Below are 27,007 nucleotides of genomic sequence, written 5' to 3' on the forward strand. Positions count from 1 at the left end.
TCTTTCATTCTTCTTCTTTGATATCAGTGGATCTCTAAGTGACTGAGATATATTTCTGACTGAAACTACTACTCTTCCATTCTTCTCTTTCACATTCCTTTCCTCCAAAAATTAGAACCAATAGTGGAGTCCATTCTCTAACCTCAAAGCATTCCAAGATATATCCAAAGTTTCAAGCAAGAATACTTTCGAACCACGTATTTCCATTTGTGCTTCTTCTTAATGCTAAGTTTATTGGATTCAATGTAGAGTACAAGAATCAAATTCATATACCATAGAAACATGTTTGTATTTCTTTCCATATATCGCACTAGTCATATCTTTTGTACCTTGATGCATAGAATCCATATCATTGGTCTCTATTTATTTTAGACCATTCAAAGGAATATCATATAGATTATAAAATATGAAATCTATTAACCATTGATGTTATTTATTCATTTTAGCATATCAACCATGTGTAAAAAATATCTTACTTTATATCCATTTATATCACATTGAGATGGAAATGAAATCATGTAATCTAAACATTGAACAATTCACTAGTGATGTTGGATTTTTAGGTGAAGAGGTGTAAAGAAAAAGTTGTGGATATAAACTCATGAGCATCTAGGAATCAGCTACATGATAGCCTGAAATGGTGAGGAGGCATAGAGAGTTTGCACAAATAAGAATGGGATCAAATCAAATAAATATTATGCTAACAACTATAAGAGCTCATGCATTTCTAGTTATGTAATATGTTGTCAAGTCAAGTGGTGGATCTTTGGACAGGGTAGAAATTAGCTAGATGTGCCAAACATGTGATCTTTTTTGTTTGTCTAGATGCTTCATTTATTTTGAAGAATAATTGTTGGGACTACAAACCACCTAATACTCAAATGGATGGGCTTATGAACATCCCAAGCTCGATCCCAAGGTAGGGAGGGTTGTTCTATTAATTTAGGATGTGTAGAGATAAGTAATGGTTCATGGTTGGTAGGTTGAGCCAATGTCAATGCTTCTCCTTTCACCAATACTGAGGCTTGGACAATGAGTTAAAGAGATTCTTTGATAATATTGTATGTTCTTCCACTTTTAATCTTTGAAAGAATAGATAGATATTTTCATTTTGGAGAGAATAGTTACTTTTATGTTGAATAAGAATTTCAATTGATTTAGTTAGCCATTACTTTATTTTTAGTTGAATATTTAAAAGTAGTTCAAATTCTAGCAATATATATATATATATCTTTTTTTTTTCACAAAATTAGCTGAATATGTAAGATAGACTAAAAAGAGTTTCTTTCAATTATAATCCATTGGTAGAAATCATTGTCATGTGAAATGTAATTAGTTACTTGTGAAATTAGATTAATTGAGTTTAAACTTTGGTTGTGAAAATTCATATGTTACATATGATATTAGAGCACTAGGTTCAACACTAAACCTAGGGCACCCGACCTTCCTAAAACTTGATAGAAATGTGAATTAACTATAGAATGTTAGCACATAAAACTCTTCTCAAGAAAACTCGGCATCCCATATTTCCCTATCTCATTAGAAATATGACTAAATATGACTACTCTTGTTGTTCTAAACCTTAAGAAAATGAAACCCTAAATAAATCAATTCAGTGGATGAAGAACGAAAAAGTCAGGTGGACTCTTTCCAACAAAGTAGCATATAGAAACAAGCTGATACAAAGCTAGAATGCTCAACAGAGAAACCCTCTTTCACAGTTTCATAGATCCTGGATGGTATGAGATATGTACTAGTTTGAACCAAAATGTAATGCTGCAAAGCACGATTAAATGCTATATGGATGTAGACTTCCTCAATAAAGGAAATTTTTGTAGATAAAATTTCTTAGTGGAGCAATTAAATTAAAATTAAGTTATTTGAAAAAAATGTGTTTAAAGGCTTTTCCTCTATTAAATTCCTTCTTTTCACATAATTAACACAATTGCAAATTAACAGGTGGGAATCCTAGACATAAAAATGAACAGAAATGACAACATGGTAAATCAAGATATAATATGCGAGAACACTCAATCTTCTAATGAACTACTACTTCAGATCTTACAAGAAACATAAGTAAAGTTAAAAACCATGGAAAAAAGGTTGAGTGAAATGGCAACCCAAATAGGGAAGAACTATGAGGAAGTGCAAACCACACCCACTTTTAGATCAGAGATAGAAGTCTTTGAATGCGATGAAATTCTCTCCCCTAAGAAATCAAAAAAAGAAAACAAGAAGGAGATAGCAACTGATTTATTAGTAGATATAAAGAAGATAAAACCACCTAAATTTTCTAGTTTTGAGTTTGGAGAAGAAGCATAAGCCTAGTTAACTGAGTTGGAACAATACTTTGAGATTAGGAATTTCTCTAAGACCTCAAAGGCAATTTGGGGAATATATCATTTCACTAGAGAAGTTGCAACCTGGTGGGGAAATACCAAGGTTGAGCTAAAAATTAGAACCATTGAAATCACCTAGGGTAAATTTCTAAACATATTTTAAAAATTTTGGCTTCCTCAAACCTTTTATGATCAAAAGCTTATAGATTTCTAGAACTTAAAACAAGGAGACCTATTAGTACATAAGTATTGTGAGAGGTTTACATGATTGCTTAAATATGTGCCACCTTATCGGTAATAAACTAATCTAAAGGTGAGAAAATTTATCATGGGGTTGAACAATAGGATAGGAGGAGCTATTAATGTTCTCACTCTTCAAACCATGGAAGAGGCTCTAGAGAAGGTTGTTCGAGAAGAAAACAAGATCAGAAAGGATGACTCCATCTAAGGCAACAAAAGGAAAACTACCTAGAATTTAGATGGTGTTGACTTTGGACCACAAAAAAAGTAATTTAAGGATTATAAGAATAATAAAATTGAATTTAAAAGTAGTGGTGCAAGGGATGTCAAAATAATTTTTTATGTGAATAAGAACAACAAGAATAATGAAAAGAAAGGACCACTAGGGGAATGTTTTAATTGTGGAGGAGATCATTTTATGAAATGGTGCCCTATTGAACCCAACATTAGCCAGCCACAATGACCAACTTTGCTACAACAATAGCAAGCCTTTTAACAAAGAATTCATGCAACCCTGGATAATAGACAAGTAGAGCAACCGATATGCCCCATTGAAACTCTGGGTAAGATTTATGGGAACCTTGTGTCCATATTAATTAATACTGGAGCATTTGAATGTTTTATATCACCTAGGTTGTTAAGTAGGTTCCCAAAAAGATCTAACCAATGCCATAAGCTTCTTAAATAAATAAGTAACCAATGACATAAGCCAATTCAATAAAGAAACCAATGCCATAAGAAAATTCAATAAACAATTAAGCAATGCCATAAGCAAATTCAATAAAGTAAAAAATGTCATAAGAAAATAAGAAAGTAATGACATAAGTCTTTTAAATAAAGCCATAAGAAATTTAAATCCATTCATAAAAGATATCTTAAAAATTTATAAAATTGTGGATAGTCGAGTATGCTAACTAGTCAAGGGCTAAGGTGGAGCAATGCCTAGAATTAATTGGCTTAGTGAACATAAGGCCAAAGTAGACTTGGCTTAGTGAACATAAGGTCAAAGTAGACTATCTTGCCAAAACTATAAATTGTGTGGATGATCATTGTAGACCAACAATCATTTTAGGGATTAAACATGAAATTTAGATCAAAATAGATTTCTACAATGCAACTTAAGAGATATGGAAGGAAATGTTGTGAGATTTTTGATGTTAGGATTGAGGATACGAGGGAATCTAAAACAACCACATATGGGATGACCATATTTATGAAGATGGGGAAATCAGGAAAGAGTTAAAATAATCCTTCAAAGAAAAATACCCCTATTTGACGAATTATCAAGATATGTTTCCTGAGGAACTTCTTGGACTACCCCCTTCCTGAGCATTTGATTTTACCATAGACTTGATAATAGGAGAAGAACCCATATCCCAAGCTCCATATAGAATGACAACTATAAAATTAATGGAGTTACAAATTTAACTACAAGATATGCTAGATAAGAAGAAAATTTGGCCTAGTGTCTCATCATAGGGAGCCCTAGTGTTGTTTGTAAGAAGAAGGATGGAATCATGAGACTATGTATAGAGTATAGTATGCTTAATAAAGTCACCATAAAAAACTGGTACCCATTGCTAAGAATGAATAGATGATCTTTTTGACCAAATGAAATGTGTGATAGTATGTTTAGAAATTGATTTAAGATCAGGATATTGTCAAATTCAAATAAAAGATGAGGATATACATAAAATCACATTCAAAACTAGATATGGACATTATGAGTTTACAATATTGCCTTTCAGATTAACCAATGCCCCAATAGCTTTCATGAATTTAATGAACAATATATTTTAGGATTGTCTAGAAAGTTTATATTGGTCTTTATAGATGAAATTTTAATATACTCTAAAATTGAAGAAGAACATTAGAGGCACTTAGACATAGTTCTGCAAAGATTAAGAGAACACAAGCTATATGGGAAACTATCTAAGTGTGCTTTTTACCAAAAGAAAATTTAGTATCTAGGGCATATTATATCAGCTCAGGATATAGTAGCGAATCCATCTAAGATAAAAGCAATTAAGGAATGACTCATACCTAGAAATGTATATGAAGTTAGGAGCTTTATGGGGTTAGCTGGGTTCTGCAAAAAGTTTGTTAGAAAATTTTCAAGGATAGCCTATTTGATCACTTCACTTAAGAGAAAGGGAAAGAAATTTATTTGGATAGAGAAGTGTCAATCAGCCTTCGAGTTTCTGAAAGAAAAATTGACTACTACACCTATTCTGAGGGTACCTGATCCACCAAATAAGTTTGTAGTTGTAATAGATGCATCTAAAGAAGAATTGGGAGGGGTATTAATGTAGGACAATCAAGACATTGCTTATGATTCTAGAAAAATGAATTTTTTTGAATAGAATTATGCACCCCATGACCTTGAATTAGTAGCAATAGTGCATTCCTTGCAAATGTGGAGACATTACCTAATCAAAAAACCTTTCGAGCTTAAATTTGATCATCATAGTTTAAAGTATATTTTCACCCAACCAAATATTAATGCTAGACAAAGCAGATGGCTAGAATTCTTAGTAGATTTTTAGTTTGACATAAGCTACATTAAAGGTAAGGAAAATAAGGTGATTGATGCCCTAAGCCAAAGAAGGCACATTTTGGCAATAACTACTGTAAACTTTAGGTTGAAGGACCAAATCTTACGATAGTTTTATATAGAAATCATCTTGGCTCTTATTAGTGACCTGCAAAATCCTAAGTATTTTGAGTTTAGCCTATAAGAAGATAGATTATTAAGATACTACCATAGAATCTATGTGCCCAATGACCCTGAACTCCGAAGATTGATTTTAGGTGAATACCACTTAGCTCTATATTCAAGACATCTGGGAGTAACGAAAATGTTATCTGATATAAAACCTTTATATTTTTGGAAAGGAGTGAAAAGGGAAATAATCAAGTTTGTAGCAAGATATTTAGAATGCCAGAGAGTAAAGGAAAAATATTAATACACAGTAGGTCTGTTGCACCCAAATGAAGTATCTGAATGAAAGTGGCAAGTAATATCTGTCAATTTTGTACAAGGATTACCTATGACCCAAAATTAACACAACACTATTTTGGTCATGGTTGATAGATTGACTAAAGTTTCTTATTTTATACTAGGGAATCTATTTGATGGAGCACCCAAGATTTCCCAAAAGTTCATAAAAGAGATTTTCAAGTTGCATAGAATTCTAGAGAAAATTATTTTAGTTAAGGATGCCAGGATAACTTCTAGACTTTGACAAACATTATTTATAGCCTTGAGTACCAAATTGAATATTAGTTTAGCTTATCATCCTGGGATAGATGGTTAGATAGATTAAATAAATCAAGTATTAGAAGATCTCCTAAGAGTATACTATATGGACCGATAGTACCAATGGGAGATGTACTTACCCTTGGTAGAATTTGCATACAGTAACTCTTATCAGTCCATGATTAGAATGGCTCCCTTTGAGGCTTTGTCTGGTTGTAAGTGCAGAATTCTAGTGAGTTGGAATCAATTGGAAGATAAATCATTTTCAAGCCTAAAATGCTTTAGGATATGGAGGAATAGATTCTCTAAATTCATCAAAGGTTAAATGAAATAAATGATAGACAAAAGATTTATGCTAATGCCAAAAGAACACCCAAAGAATTTTTAGTAGGGGACAAGGTGTTATTAAAGGTTAAACCTTAGAAAAGTACTGCTAATTTTGGCAAGAATGCTAAGTTAGCCCCAAGATATGTAGGACCCTTTAAAGTTATAGAATTTGTAAACCCAATGGCATATAGGATTTCTTTACCATCAGCCCTTGCTAGGATGCATGCCATCTTCCATGTGTCATATCTTAACAAATATATTACCCACCATGAAAATATTATTCATTGAAAATCACTATAGGCGTGAGAGTGAGGAGTGGTAGAGGTAAGACTCCTCAAAATACTTGAGGTACATAAGCTACACTTATGAAATCAAGAAGTAATGTAGTGCAAGGTCTAGTAGGACAAGTACACTAAAGATAATGCCACCTGGGAGGATTATCATGATATTTTAAAAAAATATCCCTATCTTTTCTTTGAGATTGAAAACTAAATAATTTCTTTTGTTTCCATATAACTGACTAAGTACTACTTAAATTTTACTATTATTTTCATCGAGGACAATGAAAAATTTAAGGGTGTGGGTATGTTATATCCCAAATTTTTGCCCTAAATTATTATTTTTATCATAGCCATTGGTTTAACAAATTATTATCATGTGAAGTGAGCTAGTTAATTATAGCCATTGTATCAATTTATATCTTCCTGATCATGTAAAATGAGTTAGTTAATTATAGTTGTTGTATCAATCTATTTCTTCCTAATCATGTGAAGTAAGTTAGTTAATTATAGCCATTGTATCAATCTATTTCTTTTTTATCATGTGAAGTGAGTTAGTAAATTATAGTCATCGTATCAATTTATCTCTTCCTGATCATGTGAAGTGATCAAATTTCCACAATCCATAATAGTTATGATAGGTAGTTTCTAGATTAGATTGTGTAACAATTTTTGTCATCAACATTTCAAATCACACTACGTGATTCATCATCAGGATGAAAGATCAAGAGATGTAATTTGAAACTCTTTTTACATCTCACATTTTTTACATTTCTTTCTCTTTCATCCTGATGATGAATCACGTAGTGTGATTGGAAATGTTGATGACAAAAATTGTTACACAATCTAATCGAGAAACTAGCTATCATAACATGTGAAGTGAGTTAGTTATTTATTGATGAAATCTCTAATAGTTACTAGATGATCGAAAATGGTTTTGAATTAACAAATAATATATCTTGAATTAATGTCTTGGTGAGAATGTTTTTTTAAACAATTATAGGAAGAAGATTGAAGAGAGGGGGAGCATTGCTAAATGGGATCATCAAAAGGGGATGGTCAAATAGTCTAGTCATCTGAATCGACAAGTTTGACCTAAGATCACTCTAGCAAGGATACTAGGTTTGATAAAATATTGCATTATGGAACTGCATGAGCTATTACAAAAACAATATAATAATCAATAAAAAAATTAAAACTATAATACATACATTTGAAGAAATTATTAATGAATTCATTATTTAATCATTATTATTTACACTTAAATATGAACATATGTTGTAGACACCAAAAATTGTCCCAAATGACTATATTAATCTAATTAATACTAGTCACATTCCTCTACTTATTTAATTAAATTATTTTAATTAAATAGGTTCATTTTTGCCTAAGTAATTAAATTAAATTTAAATACTCCTAGCTCTAATGTGTTAATTTAAATTAACACATGATTCTCCACATATTCCTTTTTTAAATAAATTTTATTTATTTAAAATCCTCCATATTCCCATTAATTCTTCTAGACCTTGATTAAATTAAATTTCATTTAATTTAATCTTTATCCAAACTGCCTAGAAGTATGTGCATTTATATGAGTTTTCATCACATGGGTCCATATATCTTTTAAGCACATGTTGTCTACACCATAGGAACCTTCTACACACACATGCCATCTCATCAGTCTTATCCATCTATCTAGAATGTGAGATAAGGTGCTTAGTTGTCAATCCTTATCCTTATCTCCTAGTGGTTTCTAAGCACATTCTAGATGCTTCCTCCATCTACTTTAAATAGACGTCTTGTCTCAAGCTTTTTGGAGGAAGCCCGGGTTGGGTTAGGAGTCATTAGAAGTCATTATCATCCATTAGGTACCATTAGAATCTTTTATCATTGCATCATCATTCTTTCATTTTGATTTCTCATACCATCTAGTCTAGGTACATATTCCATCACTCACACTTGCATTCACACATCTAAGAGATTCATCCATTTTTGTATTCCTAAGAGCATACCAAACATACTCTCCATCTAAGATACACCAACAAGGCTTCTTATGGACGCCTTTGTTGAGTTGTAGAGGTGGAATGGTCTTTGTTTGTTATTTTCTTATTCATTTGTTCATAGTTTGAGGTTTGTATAATCTTGGATACAATTTTATGCAATACATTTTGGCATGCCCGGTGGGACCCACGTCCCTGATCTCACTTCAGAAGTCTGCCAATAAAATTTTGTATAGGTCAGACTAGCGTTTTGTCGTCTCTGATAGTCTCAGTGTCGTCTGTGTTTTGCGTCTACGCATATCAGCATCTCCGAGAACAAGCGTCTGTGCCGTTGCCAAAAAAAAATTAGGTTCTTTTCTTTTTGTGTCTACGTATTATTTATTCTGTCGTCCGCGTTAGGGTTTTGTTGTCTTCGCTAATATTTTTGTCATTTGCGCACTGTGATCTGTCATCTGCAATCTAAAATTGGCATCTGTGCTCTGCATTTTGGCATCTGTGCTCTACATTTTAGCGTCTGCGCTCTACAATTTGGCATCTACGCTCTGCACTTTGGCATTTGTGCTCTGCATTTTGGTGTCTGCGCTCTGCACTTTGGCATCTGCGCTTTGCATTTTCGCATCTACGGTCTACACTTTGGCGTCTGCGCTCTACACTTTGGCATCTGTGCTCTGTATGTTTTCGTCTTCGAGTTTTAGGGTCTTCAATTATTAGCATCTACGACTCTTGAAGTTTAAACTAATGGTTAACTATTTCTTAAGCATTTTGTGAGTTGGCAGGTCGAGGATTTATGTTAGAGGATGAACTAGAGTGTAAAAGGCTTGGTCACATTTAAAATTGGAGCATTTTAAATGGGTACATTTAGTATAGAGCACATTTGGATTTGGGCCTTAAAATGAAATCACATCCAAAGCGTTAAGAAAAATTAACTTCATTTCAACATTTTCATTTCAGCATTTTTATTTCAGCATTTTCATTTTCAGCATTTTCTTTTAGTATTTTATTTTTTTCTATTTAAAGTTAGAAAGAACCTTGCATGCTCTAAACACGCGTGTCTTCAATTAGAGTAGCAAACTTAAATTTTTGTGGATAACGAACAAGTGTCTTTTAAACCCCAAGTCCACTTACGTATTCTCTCCCCTCGCGCCTTTGGGCGACCTTGGGTGCATAAGAAATAAGTGGATTTGTTTTTCATTTTATTAGGAGGCCTGCTTGGGGATTTCATCACCCCTTGGGATGACCTTAACTCCAGCATTCTAGCGAAGTATAAAAATCAGGAGGTGAATCGAAAGACACCTCTCTTGGAAGTGTAATATTGTCACTCTTGGCTAAGCCCCAAAGAACTTTATACCTTTGGGAAGTGAAGGAGGAGATTGGGTTACTGTCTCCCCCCGGCTGTGTGGCAGTATTTCCTTTCATCTACAGATTTGGACCTCATGTACCTTGTGTATATCGAGGACGCCCCCTAGTTGAGCCTTGTAGAGACAAGTTCAACCTTATAGGACTGTTGGTGTGTTTGGAGTGTTTGAAACACATTTGTATTGTGCATATTTCATTGTTTGCTTTTGCATCTTAAACCTAAAAATTCAAAAAAAATAAAAATCATAATAATTCAAAAATCCAAAGAAATCAAAAACATTTCAAAAACAGAAAAAAACACCTCTTCTTAATCATCATTCTAAATCATTTCACGTCACATATTCCTTCCATCCAAGACATCGTTCCCTCTTACATATCTTACCTTCATCATTCAAAATGTTGCTTGACATCTTCATCCTCTTCATTTATCTAAATCATTCCCTTGTCATTCAATCACATTCCTAATCTTCATCCTAGTCATGATTCATCATTATTCATATTCAATTTCCCTAGTCAAGCTCATCATGCATTCTTAATTCAATCCTTCAAATCAGCATTCTTCTAATCCAATCCCTTGTCAAATTCAGTCATCCAAGTCATAATCAATCTTTCAAAAACTTCATTCATGTCTTCTTCTATTTCAATTTGACATAACATATTCTACTTCGGACATAGGAGCATTGTCTTATCATTGGACTTTCATTCAAATCAAACATTCACTTTGTTTGCACTATCATAGGGTTCTTATAAAATCAAATCAAACCCTCATCCAATCCAAATCCAAACCAAATCAATATCAAATCAATTAAAATTCAATCAAATCGAGTCATATCAAGTGCAATCAATTTCAAATCAAATCAAATCAAAGTCCAATCAGCACAAAGCTCCTAATTCCAAGTTCATATCCCCTCTTCAAATCTTTTAATCACTTTTCATCTTGCATCCATGGATTCAAATCTGCTTCTTCCAATGATTGACAATATTGCATGACAACGTGGTCTCGTACCTCCTCCATATCAAATTCCTTCTCAACACTTCAATTCTAATCTATCTCATGTTCATCATTTTCCTACCTTTGACAAGGGAAATCTATCTCCTTATCCTTCATCTGTAGACAATTCCATCCATAGCCAATAGAATTCCTCTGTCATAAATGACCTCGCCATAGGAATTGAGGAACTAAAGAACACACTCTTGGACAAAATAAGTCCGTAGGAAAAGGTCATTTTCTTTGCTATGTGTCCTTCATTTTCTAGCTCTCATATCCCTCCATACAATTCCATTCATGGCCCACACAATGCCTTAGACGTAAATACCCTTGCCAAGAAAATGGAGGAAATGAAGAATTATCTCTCGTATTTCAAAGGCATTAGTACTCATGTCCCATCCAATCCTAATCCTCCATGTAATCCCCCTTACTATGAACCTAATCCAAATCCTTTATCCATAATTCCACCTCCACAAAATCCTAATCCTATAATAACATTATCCCCTAATCCTCCAACAACATCATCTCGTAAGCCTCCAACAATGTCATCCCCACCTTGTCAGGGGTATTTCACATCACTTTTGGCTAGATTGAAAATTCAGCATAATGTGAGCCAATCACCCAAAGCCACACCTCCAGTTCCATCTCAAGATCTTCCTTCAAAGCATGATGTTATTGATTCCTCTTCTCCTCTAGATCTGAGCACTTCTCCATCCCATCATTCCACTATCCCTCAAGATTCATCCATCCCTTCTGTAGACACCTAAAAACCTTTAGAAAATAAAGTATTTTTATTTTGTGAAAAAGTCCTAATGACATCATCATTTATTAATTAATTAATTAATTATTTAATTAATTTATTTTTATGCCATTAAATCCTTTTATCTTAATTAAAAATATTTAATTAAGGAATTCCTCCCAAAAATATTTAAATCTTATTTAAACATTATTTCCTTATTTATTAATTATTTAATTAATAAATTGACCAAAAAACCCAAAATAAATAAAAAATTTATTTTTTGCCCAAAACTTGGCCAATTTCCTTAAGACCACTAACCTCTTCCAAAATCTTCTAATCCTTCTTTAATTTTGATTAAAGGCTAATCCCATCATTTCCTACCCCTAATCCCAACTCAAAATATTTAATCAAGATTAAATATTAATCCTCATGTTTATTAAAAATATTTTAATAAATATCTCCTCAACCCAAACCCTTGAAATAAATAAAACTTTATTTATTTCATAAAATCTTATCCTAGGAAGTTCTAGGCTCTTCTAGAAAGTCTTCATCCTCATCCAAAGCCTAGACTCTTCTAGAAGATGTCTTTAACCCTAATCCTAATCCCCTCCTAACCTTGTCACATTCCCTAAACATGGGTTAAAACTTACTAACCCAAGCCAAAGTTAACAAATATCTCCTCCTTCACCCACCCTCATTAAATGCCATCCACTTGCCTATCCCTAAGCTAATCCTAAACCATCCTAATCCATCCTCTAATCATTTGCACAAGCCTAAACAAGCTTAAAACCTTCCTAATCAAGTCCAAGTCGAAATTGCTCTCATCATCCTCAAAATATCTCAACCATAAAACTTTATGAAGTCCACTAGGCCATAAATGACTCTTCCAAGCCCTTTTATTGCTCTTACAAGTCATTATGAGGGTCTTTATGAAGATTTTATCCCTTGAACCTCCTTTGTTGACTCATCCTTCCCCTTTCCTCCATCCTCTCACCATGTGACATGTGTCACTCCTTGATTAGTTGTAAGGAAGCACAATCCACGTGCTCTCCTCTCATGCAATCTAAGCCCTCCATGAGCTTTTTCCCATCCTTGCATCTTAACCCTCAATCTCTCAAGCCTCTTGCCTATAAATTGGATCCTTCCCCTTTGCAAAATAACACAATCCATGAAGTAAAGTCATAATTCCATTTTGAGAAGCCATTTTACATCAAAACCATACACTCACACCCAAATTCCAACTCCATTTGAAGCCCTTTTTGAAGCATAAAGCTTGAGCATACATCCTATCTATTTAGACAAAGCTAGTCAACAAGAGAGCTTCTCATTGAGAGAGACCATTAATAGCTCATATTCTCAATTGAGAGCTCATCTTAGTCTATCTTGAAGTTTATGAATTTTGTTTAGTTTGTAGAAGCTTTATTTAAATTTGGTTTCTATTAGCATACTAATATTGCTCATATACATTTTGGCACGCCCGGTGGGACCCTGCATGGGTCATCTTCATTAGCTTTTTTAGTCAAGTTTTGTATGTCATTTGCTGATTTTGGCTAATTTTTCTTATTTTTGTGATTGGTAGGATTGTATAAATTAGTTTTGTAGGTCCACATGAGCATGAAGAAGACAAAGGAACTCATAATCTATCTCATAGTGTTTGCAGATTTTTCAAGCTTATAGGTGGACAAAGAACTTGAAATTCTTCTTCCTCTTCTTGTCTATATTCTTCTTATTCCATCTACTTCTTCTTCTTCTTCTTCTTGTGGGAGATCTTGGCCATTTTTTTTTTAAGGAAGCAAAATCATACACACTTCTTTTTAGTGCTTAAAATGAACCCCAAAATCAAACTTAAATCCATTGAAAAATTAAAAATTTGCAAAAAAGAAAAAATCTTTTAACAAGTGAAACTAAACCAATCTAATCATTTGCATCCTTGCAACATCAAGGTTTTAGATGCATTCATGCAAAATTAGGAACACGTCATTTTTGGAATTTAAAAAGAACTTCAAGTTTCCATTTCAAAAGATTCAAAATCAACACTAAGTGCACACTAAAGTTCTTTTTAAAAAAATCTCATGAAAACTAAGAGTCCTAAATGGATGCCAAAAATTGTCCTAAAAGCTTTGTTATTTGTTCCAAACAAATGTCTTGTTGCAAAATCTTGAATGTTTCTTAGGTTTTTCATGCATCAAAACAATCTAGGAATATCATTTTTGGGCTTAAAACATGCAAACTACAACACAAAATCTTGAATGAAAAGCAAAATCCAAAGAGTCATTTTCAATTTTGAGTCCAAAACAATCTTGAATGATCTAAGGTTAAAACAAAGCACTTCAAAGTTCTTAAAACAACACACAAAATCTCAATCTTGAATGCTCAAAAGAAAAAACTTGAATGTTTAATCACTTGTCTTCGAATGCATGTTGCTAAAAACACTCTTGAATGCCATGGATTAAAATCAAATTTTCCTTGAATGCATGATTAAAACAACAAATCCAATCTTTAATGCCAAGGATCAATTAACCATTGCAATATCAAACACTTCATTTGGAGCTTCTAAAATTGAACAAAACAAATCTCTTTTCCACATGCAATTTAGGTAAAGTTTGATTTTTGGATATTTAAGAGACTTTTTTAAGTTAAATACAAATTTGAAAAAAATCAATTTGAGTAGTTCCTTGGACTCACCTCTTTTCTAATCACCCATCAATTCAACCATTGGTTGCAATCTCAACACCATTTATGGGGATGGGTCTACTTGAAAAAGGTGTTAAATGTTCCACAATCTAACTCACTCACTTGGTCTTTGAACATTTTCTTTAACTTTATCAAAAATTTTAAATGACCAAAACTCTAGATTAAATCGATCACACTTCATTTGGGCATAAAAATTGAACAACTCTTGACTTGGAGGGCCTCTAGGTGTGCGCTTGAAATCGAATCTCACACACCTTTTTTTGGGCTTAAAATAAACTCACACTCAATCTTGAATGCCTTAAAAAAAAATCAATCGATACTTGATGTGGAGGGCCTCCGGGCGCACGGGTTTACCTTCTTGTTGACCCTAACTCTTCTTCTTGTTCGCATTCTTCGATCAATTTTATTTTTGTCGACGCTTCAAAGTTGGAATAAACATTGTATCTTAAACATGAGTGCTTGCAAAGTCTAGATCAAAAAACTTAAGCGTCACTTGGTAAAAAAACAAGCGTGTTTTTTAGCCCAAGATCATCCAAGTCTTCTCTCCCCTTGTCGTCTTTCGAGGCCATCTTGGGTGCATAAGATTAGGATCCAAAATCTTGTCTTAGATTTTTAGGAGGCCTACTTGGGGATTTCATCACCCCTTGGGATGACCTCAACTCTAGCGTTCCGACGGAGTATAAAGATCAGGAGGTGAATCCAAAGACACCTCTCTTGGGATCAAAATTTTGTCACTCAGGCTAAGCCTCAAGAAACTTTATAACCTTGAGAAGTGAAAGAGGAGAAGTGGGTTACCGCTCCTCTCGGCTGTGTGACATCTTTTTGGTTTTATCTATGGATTTGGGCCTCACGTACCTTATGTATATCGAGGACTCCCTAGCTAAACCAAATTTCATCCTTGTAGAAAGCTTCCTAGGATGTAGGTGTATTTGACGTGCTTGCTCAAAACTTTTGTTTGCTTGTTTGTTCATAGCTTTTGAATGAATGTTTGCCAATTTTGGTCGAAATCCCAGAAAAGCAGAAATCTCCCAACTCAAGGCATACTTAGTGTAGTCACTGCCTTATCAAAAAATCATCCAAGCTCCCCCAATGCAACCGAATCTATCTAGTTCTTTGCCTTAGAACAATCCCAAATCCAAAGTCCATCCAAATCATCCCCCCAGCCAGCTAGCAACCCAATCCAAAATCACCGAAGCCTTTAAAGAGTTGTTGTCACTTTGCTATATTTTGCTATCCAATCAATCCTACCAATCAACCAATCTCACCAAAGTTATCCCTTTGACAGAGCATTGTCTAGGGTAATCCAGCTTTGTCATTTGTATCCCTCATCACCTTGAGCTAAAGGTTGGGATCCACAAGTGGTCAATCTCATGTCATGCCATAGGATCACTAGTCTATCCTTAAGTTGACACAATCACCACGAATCCTGCACATAGGAAAGCAAAACTCTCACTTTTTGATAGCATACCCTTGAAGTCTTCCACCCACAAGAAAGCCAAAAATCTCTAGCCAATCCTCCTTAGGTCTGTCATATAGCTTTGACTCTCCCTAGGAAATCTTTCATCAGCCAATCCAAAATCTGTGCTTAATCCAAATCCAACCATGAGCTTCTATGTTCATCCATATGCAAGACCCCATCCCCATCAAACTCATCATCAAAGAGTTATTCCAAACTATCTAGTCATGCCATCTGATATTCCAGCTTCCCCTCCATCACCCCATCAACCAAGCTTCCAATGTTCCACCCCCATCACACTAGCTATTCCTATCAATCTACCTCCACCTTTGACACACGAGTCTCCATCTATAATATCACCTCCATCTCCCATAGCTATCATCCCCATACCATCCATCAAATTACTTAAAATCCTTCCACTTCTCGTAAGCATCAAAATCCCACCACCTGTCCAATCCCTCCAAATCCTATCCACATCCCCTCCAAGAATTTCCCAAATCTCTCGTAATGACCCTTATGCATCCATCTTCTACTCACCCATTTCCACTACTGAATCTCCCATCTATCCATCCGCTACCTTTGAAGAATCCATCCCTTCACCTCCTATCGCACCATCCACTCCAAACCAATCCTATCAAGATCCTGCCCAAAAGCATGTTGACATCCCCCAAAGCATAAATGAAGATATCATTGTACCATGTCTTCCATCCATAGTGCAGTCACCATCTCCTCCATCTCCAAAACCTCAAGCCATATCTCCTCCACTACAAGATATCTTGTCATCCCACCAGCTACATCAAGATCCTATCCTTCCATCTCCCTCGCTCCATGCTTCCATCTTACCACCTATCCAAGCTATTCCACCATCTATAATCTACCCTCTTGGTTCACTTACATTCATCCATGGTGGCCCTCTCTCAGCAGAAGAATTAAGAACAATATCTCCCCATTGCAATACACCTAATAAATCACTTCTACCATTTTCTGCAAGCAAAAAGTTTCCTCAGCTTGTTCAAATGCTCAATCGATGGCATTATCAAGGTCAAGGTTTAGGACCACAAGAGCAAGGAATCAGAGAGCCTATTATTGCACAAAAAAATCTCGGATTTCATGGTCTTGGATATGTATCCAAAGGCTCACCATCTAAAGGTGTTGGTACACCACACCCCCAAACCAAGCCTATCTCCAAGCCCACCATGCCAACCTCCCATCACTCCTTCAAGAAATCTTATGTCATCCCCCCTCCACCATCTTTGCAACCCAAAACAACCTACCATATCCCCCCTTCATCCGCTAAATCCATTTTGGGTCCCTATGTCCCAAAATCTACCATCCTCCATCCTCCTATCAGCCATCATAAAAATCCTATACCATCCATTTCTATGCAAGATCAACAAAGGCACATATCAGGGCACATTATCCATCATCATCCCCCTACATGCTCTTTCATATCCTCTCCATCTCACAAAGCTTCTCCTAACCATCTTCCCAAAGCTTACCATAGCAATGTGAATGCCAACTTCAAAATGCATAAAGCTAAAAATCCACATCCTAGGCAATCATATGTCTATTCTAAAAGACATACTCCAAAAAGGCAAAATCCAATCAAAGAATGCAAAACAATGCAAAAGCCTATGAAAAGAAAATCCAAAACCATGTGGATCCCCAAGAAAAAATTTGAAACCCAATGCATAATGGCATCCACCATTGCTAATCCCCCATCTAGTGACTCATGTCCCCCATCTCCTAACTCCATCTTGGGTGCCTATATCCCCAAGCATGCTTCCACAAATCCTCCATCACGCTCGCATCTACCATCTATCCCCCATATGCTCTTTTCACACCCGTTCCAACATGTGCCAATGTTGCTCTTGCAAGCATCCCCATCTCATGCTCCTTTCCAGAATTTTCATCCCTCCATCTCCTACCATCAATCCCATCTAATCTGATCTACTGCATAAATCACACATCCGGTGTACCAACAGCTAGCAACAAAATTGAACATTCCAACAGCCAGTGAAAATCCCAAAAAAGCCAAAATAGCTGAAGAAAGCCAAAATCATTCCAGCTAAGTCCAAATTCAAAAAGTCAAAAAAGAAAAGAAAAATAAAGCGTCCACTGGTTAAAACTTGGCAATTCAAGTGCCTTGGACAAGTACCATGATGAAAACTTGGTGAACAAGCGTCATGCGTAATCCTGCCATCCCTAGCTTAGCCTATCACCCTCATGCTTTTGGTCATCTCTTGACATCCAACTCCATCCTCCAATATATCCACCTATCCTCCATCCTCCAGCTTCCATCTCACACCATCCACTAATCTTATGCAGCTTCAGCCAATCATCTCAGCTATCATCCATCTCCCTAGCCCCTTCAGCTTTTTCCATCCTAGCTTCAATCCTATCACATCCATCATAAGACCTCCTTCTGCATGTTATCTTCTGATTGGGGGCACTATATTCCTTGGAGATCTTGTCTTGTCCATCCTCCCTTGTCATTGGTATCTAGCTCTAGGCTATCCTCATGCAAACCCAATGTCATCTCTTTATATCCATCATAATCCTAGCTATCTACCATCCTGTCCAACCATCTCATCTTGCTCCTCTAGCTATCCTTGGTCACAAAATCTCTCATCATCATTGGATGCATCCTACCAAATCCATATCTTTCACTATCACCCCACCCTTAGCTTTCGCATCTTGCACAACATCAAACCCTCCCACTAGCCTATCATCCTGAGCCTTTTCCTGCTATCCTATCATCCTGAGCTTTTGCCTCCTTGTAAATATCTTGGTCAGCTTTAGCTTGTAAATATCTTGGTCTGTCAGCTTGTACATCCTCTTTAGCTTAGTACCATTGCATTTATCCAGCGTTTGTGTCAGTTCATCTTTGATCAGCATCTTGCACCCATCACACATCTTGGTTAGCTATTCTAATGCATCCTTTAGCTAGATCTCTTGTCACCAAAGTGTTATCCTTCTTAGTTTAGCTTGCCAGACGCATCATCCAGATCCATCAGCTTAGGTGCTCTCCGATAGATCCTTGTAGGATATAGCTTTCCTCATGTCTGATCTTGGTCCGTTAGTACCTCATCCTACCCATCTCGTTGGCAAACGGTTCTCTTTTGGATTTTCACTTTCTTTTGATTTGGAATCTTCCCTTTTGGGTTTGAAATATCTTTTCCAAGCAGTCTCCTTGTTCCCTCCTCAAGGTTGCCACGATCTTCCATATCATGGTGTACTGTGAATGGGGCAATCAGAGCGTAAGGTCTTGATCATGTCTTTTGCTTGTTTTCTTTTTTGCTTTTGGGTTACCCAGTGTCATTTCCACACTGCTTCCTCTGGGATTCATGTGTGATATTGGGGCAATCCTTGCGTGTTTGTTTTGAGTCAGTTCATCAGTCCTCTGGATAGTTGGTGAAAAGGCCTTGATGTTCTTGGTAACCTTGGCAATTAACCAACAGTCCTATAGCAAATCTAGTGCTCAACTACATGGTGGTACTTCTCTTTGAAGTATCCCCCCCACTCAAAAAGCTTCAATGGTTTTCCTTCATCTCCATTATCCCCCATCCATATCCGGCATCTGTCTCTCCTACCCCAGCTTATGCATCAGTATCTCTTTGAATCACTCCTCACCTTTAGCTTTAGGGATCCACAATCCTAGTCTTAGGGATCCACCAAGCCTCATCTTTCGAGATCCACAATCCTAGTCCTAGGGATCTTCGAAACCCATCTTCTGCCAATCTGACTCTTTGAAATCCTGTTGCATTAGCTTTTTTAATCCCCTCATCCATCTCCCCATCCTGGATTCTTTTTATAACGCTCCGCTCCTTCATCCTCTGCAATCCCTGAGGTCTTAAGCTTGCTTCCTCTTGTGCCTCTGATTCTCCCTTTATCATTCTCCCATAGTGAGAGTTTGAGCCAACTAAACCTCTTCTCTTAAGCCAATCTGAGTCTTCTTGCTCATCTCAGATTCTTGTACTTTCAAGAAGCCATCGAGCCTCGCTTTCTCTCCCCACTGCCTTCTTGAGGGGGCATCTCATAGTCCATTCTCTCCTCTTCTGCTCTAGCCTTGGGCATCTTATTTTCTTATCTTTGATGCCATGCCACTTGCGGCATCACATAAAAGAGGGGCAAAATTAATTTATTTTTATGCCATTAAATCTCTTTATCTTAATTAAAAATATTTAATTAAGGAATCCCTCCCAAAAATGTTTAAATATTATTTAAACATTATTTCCTTATTTATTAATTATTTAATTAATAAATTGACCAAAAAATCCAAAATAAATAAAAAATTTATTTTTTGCCCAAAACTTGGCCAATTTCCTGAAGACCACTAACCTCTTCCAAAATCTTCTAATCCTTCTTTGATTTTGATTAAAGGCTAATCCCATCATTTCCTACCCCTAATCCCCACTCAAAATATTTAATCAAGATTAAATATTAATCCTCATGTTTATTAAAAATATTTTAATAAATATCTCCTCAACCCAAACCCTTGAAATAAATAAAACTTTATTTATTTCATAAAATATTATCCTAGGAAGTTCTAGACTCTTCTAGAAAGTCTTCATCCTCATCCAAAGCCTAGACTCTTCTAGAAGATGTCTTTAACCCTAATCCTAATCCCCTCCTAACCTTGTCACATTCCCTAAACATGGGTTAAAACTTACTAACCCAAGCCAAAGTTAACAAATATCTCCTCCTTCACCCACCCTCATTAAATGCCATCCACTTGCCTATCCCTAAGCTAATCCTAAACCATCCTAATCCATCCTCTAATCATTTGCACAAGCCTAAACAAGCTTAAAACCTTCCTAATCAAGTCCAAGTCGAAATTGCTCTCATCACCCTCAAAATATCTCAACCATAAAACTTTATGAAGTCCAGTAGGCCATAAATGACTCTTCCAAGTCCTTTTATTGCTCTTACAAGTCATTATGAGGGTCTTTATGAAGATTTTATCTCTTGAGCCTCCTTTGTTGACTCATCCTTCCCCTTTCCTCCATCCTCTCACCATGTGACATGTGTCACTCCTTGATTGGCTGTAAGGAAGCACAATCCACGTGCTCTCCTCTCATGCAATCTAAGCCCTCCATGAGCTTTTTCCCATCCTTGCATTTTAGCCCTCAATCTCTCAAGCCTCTTGCCTATAAATTGGATCCTTCCCCTTTGCAAAATAACACAATCCATGAAGTAAAGTCATAATGCCATTTTGAGAAGCCATTTTACATCAAAACCATACACTCACACCCAAATTCCAACTCCATTTGAAGCCCTTTTTGAAGCATAAAGCTTGAGCATACATCCTATCTATTTAGACAAAGCTAGTCAACAAGAGAGCTTCTCATTGAGAGAGCCCATTAATAGCTCATATTCTCAATTAAGAGCTCATCTTAGTCTATCTTGAAGTTTATGAATTTTTTTTAGTTTGTAGAAGATTTATTTAAATTTGGTTTCTATTAGCATACTAACATTGCTCATATACACCTCCTAGTCCATCTTCTAATTCCCCTCCTAATCAAGATCAAGACATTACACCTACCACGCACATTACCAATTCCATTCCATCTCCAGCATTACCATCCATAGATATTCCCCTTAATGAAAAAGTTTATTCCACTCCATTCACTAATACTCCTCCATATCAAGATCAAATTACTCCATCTCATGATTCCATTTCCTCCACGCCCACATATGATGATCCACTTACCATGCTATATGATCTTCTTCCACCACATGATTCCATTCCTTCCACGTCCTCATATGATTCTAGTCCATTTCATGATCCACTCCTTGAGCTATATGATATTCTTTCATGTCAAGATCAAAGTACACCTTCACATGATCCTATCACACCTATCCAATCTCCTCATGAACCCCATACACCTAGACTCACATCTTGCATTGAGAATACTAAGTATCCCCTTAAAAAAATAATTCCTCAAGATGTTGGTACACCTTCCACTTTTTCCAATTCCAAAACTCTTTCTTCCACACCTAAAACTTCTCCTCCTTCATCTTCCAAGTCCATTTTAGGTCCTTATAGTCCATCCATTCTAGGTTCTTATAGTCCATCCATTCTAGGTCCTTATGTTCCATCATCAAACTCTTCTTCCCTTCCTTCCATATTAAGTCCTTATATACATCCTTCTACCTTATCCATGTTTTCCAATTTATCCCCTCATAGTCCTAGTAAAGATCAACAAAGGCGCACATCCTTGAATTCCTTCCAACATTCACCTTCCATACGTTCTCCATCTTATTTACCTTCATGCACCCATACCATGGGAAATGGAAGCAAATTGGATGCCAAAGAAAAAGAAAACAAATTCAAAAATCCATAAAAGCGTAAGGATCAACATGTCCCATCTAAGCGACATGTCCAAGAAAAGAAAAATCAGATCCAAAATGCAATAAAAAAGCCACAAAGGCTAAAAGTCAAAAGTGTAAAAGTTATATGGATACCAAAGCTACTTAATGTAGCAATGAATCTCAAAGAAAGATTCCAAATGACATCCAATTCTGCTAATCCAAAGGCCTCCCTCCTTCATAAATTCTCCCAACCTCCATTTTCCAAATCCATTTTGGGTCATTATACACCCAAATCCACCATCCCAACTCTATCATCTCCTTCATCCATTTTGGATCCCTATATCCCAAAATTCCAACTTTCTCCTACACATCCTTCACAATTTACTCCTTCCCAACAGCCTTCAAGGTGTGTGCCAATGAAGATCTTTCCACTTCCTTCACAAGTCTTCCAACCTAGTATCCATCAACCATGTCTTCCTCCTACTTACTCAACTCCCTTAATCCAAACTTTTTCATAGGTCATTGTCTTCTATTCCCCAATTCACTTTAGCATTCTATTTTTTTACCCTATCAACATCTACGAGAAAATACCAACAATTCCTTGAAAATAAAAAAATAAAAAACAAATTAAAGAAGCATAAATATCAAGGGATACATCCCTATACCTAGATGCTTGAGTCCTCCCTTCATTTTCCTACTATGTATCCATTGTCTTCCACTTTCACTTACCTATCCATTAACTTCCCTTTTTCCACTTGCACTCTACACTAGGGGCAAGTTCCATCCATATTGTTCTTCCTTTCTTATCTTCCATATTCCATCTATCGTCCATTGTCATTCCCATCTTTGATCTTGACTTACACTTTCCATTTTCCCTTGCGCTTCATCCATACAAGCCTTCTATACATATCCTTTCATGCTCCCATCTTACTGTTCATTATCCTTTGGTGTCCATTATCCATACATTATCCTATATACTTCCTACATTCTTCCATATGTTTGATCTTGACATGTTATCCCTATCTTGCATTCTATAGTCCTTGTCACATTCATGTTCATGCATCCATTTTCCATCCATATGCATACATATTCCCATCCTCTTTTCATGCTCATTCATATCTTTTCCATCCCTAATCCTACGCACGCCTATCCTTCTTCCATATACCCTTGATCTTGGTTATCCCTTTCGTTTCATCCACTTCTTATCACACATTTCCTTCATATCCTTCATATCATTATCCCTTTTCCATCCATATCCTTCATATAATTATCCCTCCTCCATATCCTTTGTATCATTATCCCTTTTTCATGCCTTCCTTCATTCCACTTTCATACCCATGCTCGTAATCAATACTAGAGGCACAACAACAAAAATGCTCATACATGCTTAAGAAGAGCACATGCCTTTTCTTCCTCCATATGTGAGCTTTCACACCATCCGTCCATTTTTATGCAATTCTTCCCCACCATTATTTCCTTCCATTTTCATATCCTTGGAATGGGGCATTGTTGGTCACCACTTTGAAATATGGTTCTTGGTTCCCCATTATAACTATATCCGTTGGTCATCCATATTATTCCTCCATTCATATATCTACCCGACCTTCCTATCCATTTACAAATATCATGGCTCTCCCTTGTCATTGGTCTCAATCCATTCTATTCCACATTCATTCACTTCTATTCATTCATTCATATCAAATTCAATCCAAATCTTTCACATTCAACCCATTTTATTCCAAATTTGTTCAATCCATTCATTTCTATTCATTCTATCTATTCATTCATATCAAATTCGATCCAAGTCTCCCAATCTATTCAATCAATTCATTTATCCTCTAATCTCATCATATTCTCTTCTTCTAACCACTTAATTCACATCATTTCCATAATCAATTCCTTCATTCTATTTGCATCTACCTTGATCAAATTTTTAGTCTTTCATTCAACACATTTTCCTCTAAGAGAATATTTATTATTTTCATAATCGATTCCTTCCATTCCATTCCAATTCAATTCATCCATTATCTTATCTTATCTTATCTTATCTTATCCATATTCTCATTGCAAACAAGCTTACACAAATTCACATTTAGACTCAATGATTTGAGAACATCATTCCTTTTACTGTCATTGCCCACAACCAATCACAAATATCTCATTTCAATTCAATCAATCAATCAGTTTTTTGCCTTACAGGATGAATCCTTCCTACACAAGCTTAACAAATTTAACAAATTTATCAAGTTCATGGAAAGCATGGTGAATTGAATGACTACTTAGTCATAATGTCTTTTTGTTAATTTTATCTTTGTGTGTCAATGATAGCCTTCCCCAGTGTGCCTTGATCTTCCATATCCTGGTATCATTTGAATAGCTTATCCTAATTACACATGTTATTTTGCAATATGATCTATTTTCATGATTCTTAGCACATCTATGTGAGTTTCAAGTTATGTTAATGCATTGCTCACTAGGGGCAACAGGTTAGCACACTTTCCACCAAGCTCCTTAAAAAGATTTTTGGGTGTGCCCAGACCTGGCCAGTGTGTATATGTCATTTGTTCCCTCATGAATCTGAAACCTACATCCATCGTGTTAAGAGTCTAATACACGCAAAGGAACCTTTTCATCTATGCTTCTATAGCATTTGGTGCATAACTCCTCTTGCAATATTAAAATAAGGTTTGCTCTCCATAAGAACACAATTGAATCTCTTGCATTCATGTAGTTAAGTTGCATTTAGATTATCATTTTCCATCACCCTTCTCTTTTGTCGGTGTGCCTCGTCCTCTCCTATCTTCTCTGGGGCAACCTTTATTTTGTTTGATATGATGCCATGCCGACATCACATCAAAGAGGGGCAAAATGTAGACACCAAAAATCGTCCCAAATGACTATATTAATCTAATTAATACTAGTCACATTCCTCTACTTATTTAATTGAATTATTTTAATTAAATAGGTTTATTTTTGCCTAAGTATTTAAATTTAATTTAAATACTCCTAGCTCTAATGTGTTAATTTAAATTAACACATGATTCTCCACATATTCCTTTTTTAAATAAATTTTATTTATTTAAAATCCTCCATATTCCCATTAATTCTTCTAGACCTTGATTAAATTAAATTTTATTTAATTTAATCTTTATCCAAACTGCCTAGAAGTATGTGCATTCATATGAGTTGTCATCACATGGGTCCATATATCTTTTAAGCACATGTTGTCTACACCATAGGAACCTTCTACACACACATGCCATCTGATCAGTCTTATCCATCTATCTAGAATGTGAGATAAGGTGCTTAGTTGTCAATCCTTATCCTTATCTCCTAGTGGTTTCTAAGCACATTCTAGATGCTTCCTCCATCTACTTTAAATAGACATCTTGTCTCAAGCTTTTTGGGGGAAGTTTGGCCTGGGTTAGGAGTCATTAGAAGTCATTATCATCCATTAGGTACCATTAGAATCTTTTATCATTGAATCATCATTTTGTCATTTTGATTTCTCATACCATCTAGTCTAGGTACATATTCCATCACTCACACTTGCATTCACACATCTAAGAGATTCATCCATTGTTGTATTCCTAAGAGCATACCAAACATACTCTCCATCTAAGATACACCAACAAGGCTTCTTATGGACGCCTTTGTTGAGTTGTAGAGGTGGAATGGTCTTTGTTTGTTATTTGCTTATTCATTTGTTCATAGTTTGAGGTTTGCATAATCTTGGATACAATTTTATGCAATACATATGTATATAAAGATAAGGTGACACCAATAAATTATAAGCTATAATATAATGATGCCACTTTATCAATACATACACATGAACGTAGATAAGGATGCATAATAATAATAAAATAATAAAAAATCTTTAAATTCTTATTTTCTTTCTTTTCTTTTCCTCATCCTTCTTCTCTTTAATCATTTTGAAAAGCATTCTAATGGATTCTTGTAACTGAAGGAAGTCATAGATTCAAGATATTTTTTTTATAGAATCTCATTAATTGTATCACAACGCACTCTTTCATTCTTCCTATTTTCCATTGGTGGCTCTCTAAGAGATTGAGATTTATTCCCAATTGAAATTATTGCTCTTTCATTCTTCTCTTTCACATTCCTTTCTTGCGAAAATCAAAACCAATAGTGGAGTCTGTTCTCCCAACCTTAGAGCATTCTAAGATATATCCAAAGTAAGAATACTACCAAACAGCATATTTCCATTCATGTTTCTTCTTAATGCTAAGTCTATTGCATTCCATGTAGAGTAAAAGAACCAAATTCATACACCACAGAAATGTGTTTGTATTTCTTTCCATATATCGCACAAGTTGTATCTTTTACGCCTTGATGCATAGAATCCATATCATTGATCTCTATTTATTTCTGACCAAATTCAAAGGAATATCAAATAGATTATAAATTATGGAATCTATCAATCATTGATGTTATTTATTCATGTTGGCATATCAATAATGTGTAACAAATATCTTAGCTCAGAATTTAATATATCCATTTATATCACACAGAGATGGAATTGAAATCATGTAATCCAAACACTAAGGAATTCACTAGCGATGTTGCATTTTTAGGTGAAGAGGTGTAAAGCAAAAGCCATGGATATAAACTCATGAGAAGCTAGGAATCACCGGTAGAGGGTCTACACAAATAAGAATAGAATTAGATCAAATAAATATTATGCTAAAAACTATAATAGCTCATGAATGTTCCAGTTATGTAATATGTTGTCAAGCTGAGTGGTGGAGATCGGGTTTTTAGATGCAACTTGAAATTCTTGGCTAAGGTAGAAATTAGGCAGATGCACCAAACATGTGATCTTTGTTGTTTCTCTAGATGCTTTAGTTATTTTGGAGAATAATTGTTGGGACTACAACCCACCTGATACTCATATGTTTGAGCTTATGAACATCCCAAGCCTGATCTTGAGGTAGGGAGGATTTTTCTATTAATTTAGGATGTGTAGGGATAGGTAATGGTTCACAGTTGGGA

This window comes from Cupressus sempervirens, chromosome 7 (assembly GCF_028749045.1).
Source record: "Cupressus sempervirens isolate cs-2001-9-10 chromosome 7, ASM2874904v1, whole genome shotgun sequence".
NCBI lineage: Eukaryota > Viridiplantae > Streptophyta > Pinopsida > Cupressales > Cupressaceae > Cupressus > Cupressus sempervirens.